Source organism: Eptesicus fuscus, chromosome 10 (assembly GCF_027574615.1).
Source record: "Eptesicus fuscus isolate TK198812 chromosome 10, DD_ASM_mEF_20220401, whole genome shotgun sequence".
NCBI classification, from domain to species: Eukaryota; Metazoa; Chordata; class Mammalia; order Chiroptera; family Vespertilionidae; genus Eptesicus; species Eptesicus fuscus.
In genome coordinates, this window is record NC_072482.1 from 66,982,094 (window position 1) to 66,994,356 (window position 12,263).

Sequence of the window (12,263 nt, forward strand, 5' to 3'; positions counted from 1 at the left end):
GTTGGGTACATTTCACCCCCTCCTCCAATCTCATAATGTTTAACTACTTATTTAACAAGTTAGGCAGTAAGAAGTTAATTTGCATTTGATTAATAACTAGGAGAAAGTTAGGAACATTAATGATTTTCAATCATTTAAAAGTGTTCACCACTCCCATAACCACTACTTATGGTCAATTAAAGACCTCATTATGGAAGAACTAGAGGCTTGATGCACGAAATTCCTGCAAGAGTAGGCCTTCCTTCCCCCAGCTGTTGGCACCGGCTTCCCTCTGGCACCCGGGACCGTAGCTTTCCTCCTAGCCCCGGCTTCGGAAGGACGTCTGGTCTAATTAACATATTACACTTTTATTATTATAGATTAAGGTCAAGTCTACATTTACTTGGGGTGGTAGAACCTCCCTGAAGGCCTGGTGGCACTCTTTATTATCAGAGTGGGTTTTGATAGAAAGGTTAGTCACAAAAATCTGTCCAAAAATGTCTGCCATGAACTAGTCGATGTGGCTTCATAGATGATCATACATTGTAGCAAAAATATGAAAAAGGAAAACAAACCAAAAGAACCTGCACATGCAGGTGCTGTTTACTGGGTGCAGTGCAGGGGGTGAAACAGACTTAGTGGTCTGCATGGTCAGTGTCCTCTCCGTGAGCCCTGGATTCCGGCCATCCTGTCACTTTTGTCATCATCACTTAAGCGATGTGGACCCTGGTATATCTAAGCTCCAGTTTTCTTGTTTGTACATTGAGGAGAATAACTGGCTCAGGCGAGGACCGGTGTTCACCATTTCTGTCCTTAGGCATTAGGATGACTACATTTCCCAGCCTCCCTTGCAGCGAGGTTTCAGGGAACACATGGTGAGCTCTAGAGCTAAGGAGTGTGAGGAAAAGGAAGCCCTCCAGTTTCCACCTGGCTCTTACAAACCTGCAGTCACACATTTCCCTGATGGCAATGACAGAGACCTCATGCTCCACAGAGGGTTGCTACGAGGATGAGGGATGGTGGCCCAACCGGTATGTGATTGTATGTGAGCATGAAACATTTTATTAAGGCACTGAAGTTTCAGTTGGGGCTTTCACCCTCCCCTTATCCTTCTCCCTCCCCTCCTTCCTTCCCCATACTATAGCACAACTTAGCAAATCCTGATTAACGCACACTTTGCGGAGCATATAGGTTAAACAACCCCAAGAATATAATGCTGGGGCTATAGATGTGCATAATAAGTCTTTTGATACATCTAGTATTATTATTTTGTATGATCCAAACTCATTATTTTAGAGATAAAAATGCTGAGGCTTATAGAAGTTAACTGATTTAACAGCTAATTTGGCATATGGCTAAACATTTCCAATCTAGGATTCTTTCATATACACTGCAGTCTCCCCCGAAACCAGATGTACCAATCAATGAAATAAAAATTTAGATACAATGAATCTGTTGAGTTTAGTCTATTAAAAAAACGAGAGCTGAATTTATTTAAAGAAAGCAGCTAATTCGTTGATGTTTTAGAGATAAGCAAACAATGCCGATCTCCATTTCATAATTGTTAAATGACTCTTATTAGGAACTTAGCTGACTATCTTTACATCCAATCATGAAATTTTTTTACATTTTTGAGGAGAGGGATCATTTCAACCTCCTCTTCCCTGCCCCCTCTACATTCATTTAAGAAACATTCTAGAAGTAATAATGACTTACTTAAAAAAAGAAAAAAGAAAAGGAGTGACTCTTTAAGAAATTCTCAGTAAACATGTTACTTTGAATGAGATATAACTTATTAAATTGCAGAATCCTAGAGAATACAATAATTATCATATATTTTTTACTTTGAGCACTTTTCTAATACCTCTATAAATTACTATAATTAAACAGTGATTTTTGAGTTAGAATTTTTTTCTCTTTGTAGCTTTGCATTGTGAGTTAATACATGGCAATGATTCTGCTTATGGAATCGGGCAAATTTCCCTAATTCTGTGGAATCCAGAGCCCTTTGGGACATAATTCACACCCACTTCCCAAGTGGCAACTCTAGAGCAGGCAATATAAAATTTTCATTAGTTTGCTATTCAAACGAAGTGTGCTTATGTATCAAGAGCTTTCAGAACAGTTTTCAGTGTAGCATTTTCGACATAGCATTCAGCATAATTTTCAGCATAGTGTGTTGGTTCAGTGTACTGACTGCTCTATATCCAACCATCTTTCAGATCTTAGGTATGTGACTTCATCATTTTTAGCCTCAGTTTTCTCATTTATAAAATAAGAATAAGTCTTACCTTAAAGCAGTGGTTCTCAACCTTTCTAATGCCGCAACCCTTTAATACAGTTCCTCATGTGGTGGTGACCCCCAACCATAAAATTATTTTCGTTGCTACTTCATAACTGTAATTTTGCTACTGTTAATGAATTGTAATGTAAATATCTGTGTTTTCCGATGGTCTTAGGCTCTAGTGGTTGAGAACTTTGCCTCTTGTTTTTATATCTTTATCTGTACTGTATCTGCATCTGTGTGTATATATGTTAGTATCTATCTATCTATCTATCTATCTATCTATCTATCTATCATCTATCTATCATCTACATAGAATATCTACAGCAGATACTATTGGTGCCCTACCCCCTCCTAACTCTCACCTTCCCCACACGGCCCAGCTCTTCCATTACAGCTGCCAGCATCTGCAAATCTTTGACTGAAGGCTTTCTCTGGAGATAGGAGCCTGCATATGGGACACATGGGAAACAACTGGGATTAACACGTACCTCCCTCCCCTACAGCCCTTGACCAGGACAGTGGGGAGTGGGGACAATTAGGAGGCATGTTCTCCACTGTCCCCAGCAGGACTGAGTTCCACCATGATGACCTGCATGGAAATGAACCCATGTTGGCTGCCTGTCATTTGCTTCCTCACGCCCCACTGGTTTATTGGTGCTCCCAGGGATCACCCCCTAATACACAACTCAAACCCAAACCCTCCTCTCATGGTCTGCTTCTGGAGAAACCCAACCCAATAAAATAGTCACATTCATATCCCTTTCCTGCAGTGCTTATGAAAATGCCTTAAGGGTTATAGCTGGCTCTGAGCTAAGTGTGCACTCAAAATGTGGCAAATCTGCTAACAAAATGAACACACTCTTAGGCAGCCACACAGAATAATGATTAATGAGATCAAAGTATTTGTGTGATAGTAAGCCTAGTTCTGGATGCAACATTTTAAAAATATATTTAAAAATTGGAATATGGCCATGGCCTGATTAGGAGTTTAGGAACCTAATATCAAAGAGAGCAGTGAAAGGAAGCGAAGCTCTCTGGCTAGGAGAATAAACCACTAACTAACTGCATAATCACTGTATTCAAGTGGCTGAAGGAAGTCACGCACACATGGACTAAATTTGTTCAACCTTTTCCCAGAGGGCAGAACTCTAATTGGGACAACTGTTAGAAAAAGGCACATTTTTAGCTCTGGAAAGTGAAGAATTTTCTAACCATTAGCATTTCTCATCAAATGCAAGATGCTAGAAATTGCTAAACTGAGGACTAAAATCACCTAAATCCATCCCATCCCTTAAAACAAACCAGGTCCCACAGATAAACCCCTGTGGCTGTCACCAAAAGCTCATGTTGGTCACCAGCATTTTGTCTCTGGAATGATGTCAGACTACCGTCCTGCCATGTGCCCTCCTGGGCCTGCCTCTCAGCATTCCTGGTCCCCCAACACCTTCATCCTGGGTGTGTGCCATAGCTCTGTTCTCCCACCAGCCTTGTGACTTATTCACAATGTCGCTTTGCACTTGCTCTCCCAGTGTCCAGGGCGATCTGCTCTCTCTCACTGCACAACCGCAGGCAATAGGCATTGTAACCCCGGGCCCTCCCCTGCCCTACCCCACTCAGCGGTGGCTTCCCCACTGGCCCCGGCCTGGTATAGAAAGACAAACAGGAGCAATGGGAACAGAATCCTAAATGGGGTGAAACGTATTTGTATTTTAAGTGACTTCTAAATTCACTTCCAACTCTACGAAATTATTGGGGCAGTTACTCAAGTATCATTCTTTCCCTTTTCAGGCTTTGTTATCCTTTTCTACGTTTCATTTCTCTTGCTTATTAATCTACAAATGTTGATTCTCAAACTACCTTGAGAAAACCAAACCAGTTTTTGGTTTAATGGTGTCATCGTTTCGGCTCCCTAAATAGGCTCCATGTTCTCCCAAGCCTTGGTGACTGGTTTTGCCTTTCACTTTGTCGGAAGACGTGTATGCACCTCTGTGTGGAAGGAACCCGCCCAGCCCATACTTTCCCCACGGATGACTTATTCGCCCTCATTTCAATCAGGTTTCTCTTTAACAGTCCTCTTACCTGGAGTTGTCCTGCAGAGGACGCTGTTCCCGGGCCTGCTACTGCCTTTCCAAACCTCTGGCTGGGCTCTGTGGACACTGAGTATAGCCACCTTCTTCTGCAGGCACTCAGACATGCTGCCCAGTGGGACAGCTCTCTCTGATGCCAAAAAGAAAGCTTGTTTTTCATGCAGGAAACATGTGTCCTTCCAGTCGGCAGAGTTAGAATTAGTAGGTCGAAATTTAGAGCTCTGGACCCCATAAATGTCTTGAAATAAATCTTCAGAGAATTGATCTGGGACAACTATATGGTGTTATAGCACCATTTCCTTTCTTAACAAACATGTACTGAGTATCCACTTTGTCCTCAAGGCTCAGAAATTAGAAAGAAAAATGGATCTCAGGCAAAAGGTAACTTACAATCTACTGAGAGAAAGAGACCTGTAAACTATAATGTTGTCAGGGACAGGAATAAAATGTGGTGGGAAATGCCAACTCCTGTCTACTCTCCTGGGCTCTGGAGAGGAAGGGAAATGCACAGGCTTAGGGTGGGGGTGGAATCCCTGCTGGGCCGCTTAAAGCAGAAATAATTCGGGCAAGTTACTTCAGTTCTCTAAAATACCCATGTGGGAAGATTAAATGAAAATTAATACAAAGAACCTAGCAAAATGCCTGGCAGAGGGTAGGTTAATAAAATCTTGCTTCCCTTGTCTTTGATTCCCTCTCAGGGGGTTCTCTGTAGAAATTATTGGGGGCAGTGACTCACGTATCATTTGTGGTATCTGGATCACAACCGCTGTCTCTCCAAATTTCTTCCTTATGGTGAAGCTTCTGGAGTCTCCAAATGGAGGCCCTGTGACTTACTGTAATATATGGACTACACACTTGAAACATTTTTATTTTTCTTACTCCTTTGTTTCTTATTTTCTCTCCTACTAGAGGTCTGGTGCATGAAAATTCATGCACTTGGTGGCAGCGGGGGGGTGGGAGGGGTCCTTCAGCCCAACCTGCGCCCTCTCGCAGTCCGGGAGCCCTCAGTGGATGTCCAACTGATGGCTTAGGCCCACTCAGACATCCTTAGCACTGCCGAGGAGGCAGGAGAGGCTCCCGCCACTACCACTGCACTCACAGCCGTCAGCCCGGCTTGTGGCTGAGCGGAGCTCCCCCTGTGGAAGTGCACTGACCACTAGGGGACAGCTCCTGCATTGAGTGTTTGCCCCCTGGTGATCAGTGTGCATCATAATGACCAGTCATTCCAGGCCGTTAGGCCATTAGGGTCAATTTGCATATTACCCTTTTATTATATAGAATGACTTTTCCTCTGAGACACTAAGCTCTTATTTCATGATCTCTCACTCTATTTTCTGAGCACCATGAAGAAACCCCTGGTGTCTCAGCCCCAGAGTCTATAATTCTTTCCTATACAGAACTTGCTCCATCTAAACACATCATGATCTCACAAATATGGCCTTTGCACCACCATGCTCTCTCCTTGAATGACACTGGGTAGGTGGCTTCCTGTGCAGGCATTTCCTGGATGAAGATGTGAACAGCAGAGGCTCCCTTGTTTTGAGGGCCAGTGGAGTCTCCATGGAAATGTAGAGGACTAGCACTTGGGGTGAGCAAGAGTATATCCACAAGGTAAGACACCAGGCCCCATAGAGTGTGAGCCTTGTAGGGCACAGATGAAACAAAGATGGGGCTCTTAGAGGCCTCTGTGTCCAGAGTTCTGCTGAAGATCCAGGAGTTTGTCAAGCCTCACACTTTCTGTCAAAAAGACCATAACAATGTCTGCCATGGTGTTGAAAATTAAATTTTAGATTTCTCTTTTTCTTTTTTAAATTGTTTTCAGAGAGGATGGGAGAGATAGAAACATCAGTGATGATAGAGAATCATAGATCAGCTGCCTATGGGGATTGAGCCCACAATCTGGGTATGTGCCCTGACTGAGAATCGAACCATGACCTCCTGGTTCATAGGTTGACGCTCAACTACTGAGCCATGCCAGCTAGCCGGGGTTCATTTTTAATTGTCAGAGCTTGAGTTACCACCTTCCTCATGATCAAACTGTACTCTTCTTTGTCACCTACCCGGTCTGTAAATTTTGTGTGGTGTTCTCCATCCACCTTTCACCTAGAAGACAGTTCTGAGCAAAATCAAACCATTGGAATACTCTCCGATACCAGTCTCTTTCTATGTCTGTAGTTCTCACAAGCTATAGAGGAGGGCCACACACATTTAATAAATAGAAAATATTTATTATACAGCATTGTCAAGATTATTTGACAAAAGGCAGTAACAAGCCAAACTAAAACACGTTTACAAGAAGCTAAACAGCATGTATAAGCACATACATTAAGGGGAAGAGTTTCTGCTCTTTGGGTATCAGGTATGCATGTGTCCATTTCCAATTTTGAACAATTATAAGACCTAATATTATATTGTATTGAAAAAACTTAATCATAATAGGAGGCATTTAGAGTAATTACGTGACCAGTGTTGAATGTGTTCCCCAAATGTCTCAAAAACCTCAGGACAATATCTTATAGTATTTTAATAGCAGAAGCAGTTTTTCTGGTCTATTTAAAAAAAAAAATCTGAATGCACAAGTCCTGTGATATCAAGGACATGGGTTAATGGCCTTAAGATAAAAAACATGTTTCACTAATATGAAATAGTATGCATTCCCTTGCTGGTTTGCCAATTAGTAGACCACCTAATAAGCATAGGAACCATCCATATTTCTCATTCTGTGGCATTACAATGAAAATATGGAACTGAAATCCACATTTCAATCATAAGGTCTTTCCCTCAAAGGTGTTATAAATGTTAAAGGTGTTATAATTTTTTAAAAAGAAATACAGTCCATCCTTGATGTGGAACTGACTAAACTTGGCAGTAGAATTTGGGGAAGACAGAAGAAACATGAGCTTCGGCCACTGGAGTTGATGTTAAACTCTGAACAAATGATGCAGCATGGGTTTAAAGAGTCTAAGATGAGTTTCGACTGAGAAATCACAAGCTTCAACATAAGGAAGCGTATTAAAATATGACTGAACATAAGGCATGAACAAAGGTATTTAAGGGGGAAAGATTCATTCCATAAATAATAGAAATCAAAAGCAGCAAGTAAGTCTCTTTATTTGGGGTGAAAAGGGGAAGGAAAAAATAAAACAACTGGCTTGCACACACATGGATATTACACACAGCAAATAACAAATAAAAACCTAAAGAAAAGGATGACCATGGAAATATAGGAACAAGAATACATGGAAATAAAAAATTAAAAGAAAGCAAAAAGTGGTAAATAATTTGAGGAATTATGATCAATCTTAGACGTTATTGTATGCTTTAAGCACATCAAGATCAAGTAGCTGTGGGAAAGCTTTTTAAAAAAACACCCTAGAGTAACCTGAAATCATCTAAATACTTTCATTTCAATCTTACGTTTTAATAATGATGTGTGCACGTTTATAAAACATACCTTTTTATTTTTACCCACAGTTCTTGTAAACTTTCACTGTAACAAATTTTCAAACCACTTCATTAATAACATTTCCAGGTCATAGAATACCTGAAAAATAAGTGTCCTCTGAGCAGCATATGAAAAACATTGGACCACAGCACTCAAACCTTCAAACAGTTCCTGTAGATATGAGGATGGCCTATAAAACATGGTTGGAATGTAAGAATATCTATATCATATCGGAAAGACAATCTTCTAGTTGCAGGTAGATTGACATCACATTGCACAAATTTTATTATCACATGTATACAAGAATACAAGAACACGTTCACTCGCTAGTTACTGGGACTTCTGTGACAACAGGAAAGAATTATTCGTCATTGAAACATTTAATTTGCCAGTAGTAGTTGCTATGAGGACACCGTTAAATTCAGAGATGGATTTGTTGCTGTACTTCATGGGAGAAACATGGGCACCAAATACACATACTGCATCTTAGAAGTTCGACTGGGAAGTATTATTTGCTACAGTTAATGGAAGGGAACAATTTTGCCACATGGTTTGTTCTCTACGGTAACTGACGGGCAAAGGAGAGCTCTCCTGGCACGCACGCAAGTTAATCCACAAAAGGTCTTCAGCCACTCTTGAAACAATCTCTCCTTCTGGCCTTCCCCTAATCATCGGCAAGCGAGTATCAGATATGGGAAGCTGAATGTGCTGATTTTGTTCAAAGCTCCATGCTTATGTAGTTATTGTCTAGTTTCTCGTTGCATCCTTCCCTAGCTCTGCACTTTTTGGTGGTAATTTTGCTCTTATTTGTTTTCCCCGAACACAGCGGCAGTAGGCCCATGCACCTTTCTCTAAGCGTGGCAGCAGGCTGCTCTGTGTCAGATGCAGTGGGAGAGGAGAGGCCCCTAACCCGGCCAGTTCCGGGGTCTCCTGAAGACCAGGAGTCTGTGCTCCCACCCTCGGTTCCCTGCGTGTGCTTCCTGCTTGCCCCTCCTTCACCCCCTGCTCTGTCTGGCTCCACCAGGCTCACCAGGAATACCATGAGGGGACCTCATGATTCAACCCGATGGCCCTCACCTCCTGCACCTTTCAAACTGGCCAGGTGTGTGTGGGCATGCAACTCTATGCACAATTGTCCAAAAAAAAAGGGAGATTGTTTTTGTCGATTTCACTTTGATCGATTTTTGTGATAAAAGTTACATACTATACCGGGATTGTGCTTTGTCAGAATTCCCTTTCTTCCAGGGAAGACTGTGAATAATGCGGAATTTCCCCCTCTGGCCGCCCTCCGGGCAGCAGCAGCCTTCTCTTCCCGCCCGACCTCGCCCTCCACTCCCAGGCGCCCCCCAGCTTTCTGCACACCCCCGGGCGCTGGTGCTCGCCGCCTTCTCTTGCTTTCCCATGTGGACACCTCCTCGCCTACAGGGTGGAAGAGCTTTGCTTGTAGTCCCTCAGAATGACGGAGGCGTAGGTCACGTTGGGAGGGGTGCAGAGCACGGACTCGGACACGGGGGAGCTGGGCGCCGAGCTGCCCGACGCCACGGAGTCGCGGAAAGGCGAGGGAGGCGTCAGGGCGGGCGAAGCCTCGGGGGTGGGTTTGCGGGCGGCCGGCGGGCCCTCCTCCTCCTCCTCCTCCTCCAGCTCGTCTTCCTCCGTGGTCCCTTCCCGCTCCGACAGGTACTCCTGGAGCAGCTTAAACCTCTCGCTGTCGTCCTCGTCCTCGGCTGCGGGGGAGGCGGGCTCGTCCCCCGACGTGCTCAGCTGCAGCGGGAGCATTTGCAGGTGCTGCGGGGGCGCCGGCGGCGGGAACAGGCACCGCACCCCGTTCCCCGGGCCCCCGGGGACGGCGAGCACCGCGTTGAAATCCGGGATGCCGGTGCTGAAATTGTTGACCACTCCCTGCAGCTGGTCCAGGAAGGATTTCTGGGGCGGCTGCTGCTGCTGCGGCTGCGGCTGCGGGAGGGGAGGGGGCAAGCCCTGGGGGACCGCCGGGTCGGCCAGGAACAGGGGCGTCTCCTCCGCAGTCAGGTGGGGCAGCAGCGGCGGGGTGCTCACCGCCGGGGGCACGCGCCGGTGCACCACCATGGAAGGGCTGCTGGTGGGGCTGAAGCCCGCCGGCGGCGCGTCCTCCTCCACGTTGTAGAGGGTCTTGGTGCTGGCATCTGAAAAGGTCAGGCTCTTGCCAGAGCCTTGGTGACTTTTAGTGAGGGGCTTGATGACGGCCGTTTGGTTGCAGGCCGTCTCGTTGGTCTTCACGTGCACAGAGAGGCGGTGCCACATGTGCTGGCCCTTGGGCACCTGCCTTCCACCCGGTTCAGACCATGACACAGACTTGCCATTCGAACTATGGATAAAATAGAGATGGGTTTATTGGCAGGTATTGCATGCACACGGGCAAAACACATACATCATTTTTTTTGTTTTTTGCAAGCCCAGCTCAATGCAGTTGGATTTGCCCCTCAACTGTCCCCCACACCCCTAGCCTCTCCTTATTACTGATTCAATGCTAAGAGCTGCAGTGCTTAAGAGTGTGGACCCCAGGTTGGCTCCGAAACTGCGGCTGGTGGTTCCATCCACCCCAAGATGAGGCAGGACCTTTTGACCCTGAGGGAAGTCAGAGGGGAGAAGAAAAGCCAGCCTGTCGTAGAAGCAGCTTTTTAGGTTTAAAGTTTCACAAAGTTACTGCACAACCACACACACACACACACACACACACACACACACACACACACACACACACACACACACACACATTCTAAGGCCATGATAAGATTATGGCTCAATGCACGTCTTTAAAAGATTCCAAAACTTAGTTACACGCGAGTAACAGAACACAGTGACCTCCCTTTCTTCTTAGTTTTCTTTGTCCCTGGAACAAATTCAGACCCACAGACAAAGCTACTCTCATTGTCCTGCGGGGCCATAGCATACAGCCTCTCAGCTGCCCATTCTGCCACGCAGGCATCTCCTGTTACCAGAGCAGCATGCTCACACGCATGGGACCTGTACGGGCGAGAAAGAAAAGCAGGTGACAGGAAAACCCAGACCCATGCTCCGTTTCAGTGTTTCATAACTAATGATTTCCCTTTTATTTCCAAGCACTGCTCCTGACACATAGGATGGATCACAACTCACATAAAGGCCCTGATTCACAGCAGGTGGTGTGGGGTTTTCACACTGGGGACTTTTAACCAGGTGCATTTGAAGAGAGATAGAACCGGGAAGTCCAGGAAAATACAGATGCTCGGATCCTGCTTTAGTTCTCTGGCGTAGTTTGATACCAATGAGACAAAATGGAGATTCAGATAAAGCAAAACTTACTGAGACCAAAAACCCCTTCCTGGCCTTTTCCTGACTGAACCTGGATGAAGGAAAATCCCAGAGCAGCAACAGCCCCCCAGTCTTACCCATTCCATCTTCATGGGACTCTCATAAAACCAGCAACATAGAATAGAAGAAAAGGAAATACACTGTGTGTGCCCGCCACACATTCTATTCTGTATGTTGTAGTAACTATGGCCTTACTTTTGGACTCTTGGCTTATTTTCTATGTATCCTTTTAGCAGATGGTGGTACTTGACCATAGCATATTATTAATAACAACAGCGTTAATACTTAAATCGGGAAATGTTTTCTCTTCTGTTTTATTAGGAGTTTTTGCTTCTGCTATATCCATGAAAACAAGAAAGTAGCACAATAATAACACATTGAGACATTAAAAGGAATAGGTGGATGTTTAAAATAGATTATTCCACACTATAATCTTTTGTTTGAAAAAAGTAGGAAATGATCAATAGTTAATATAACAGCTTACTTAATCATTTTGAAAATGCAGGTATGACTGCTTCAAAAGTTATATGTGTGTCACATTATGATGAGGATAATATTTTGACATTTCATACTTTATAATTTGAAAAGTGAAGTGAGCCAAGTAAGTACAGATTCTTGTAAGAATCCTGATAGCTACTATAGAAATTCTAGATATCAAGGTTCTAAAATAGATATAATAGCTAACATTTTGATCTCATTATCTGTTGAAAGGTTAATTCCTCCATACATATGACCATCTATGCTGTATTTTTAATTGTCTAAGAAAAATCTCATCTCCAAATTGTTATATTAAATTTAATATTTGAAACTATAGGCAAATTCACCTCCCACTTTCATCTTCCTCGATCTCCTCCATCACCACACAACTCACACTGTTTCTTTATAAAGTCAATATACTTCTTCCAGAAAGTATAAACTTTTATTTGCCTCTGGCCTTGCTCATATATGATATGTTTTATTTGGTGTTCCATCCAACCTCAATGTCTTCCATTTTCTTTCAACTGAAAGAAACACTTTTTCCTTCTCCAAATCCCTGCCTCTCAATGCTCACTCAGAAAACCCTTAAACTAAAAAAGATGCTGTGTCTTCATTTAGATATGTGTATGTGTTTTATAAAACAAGTCCCTTGAAAACA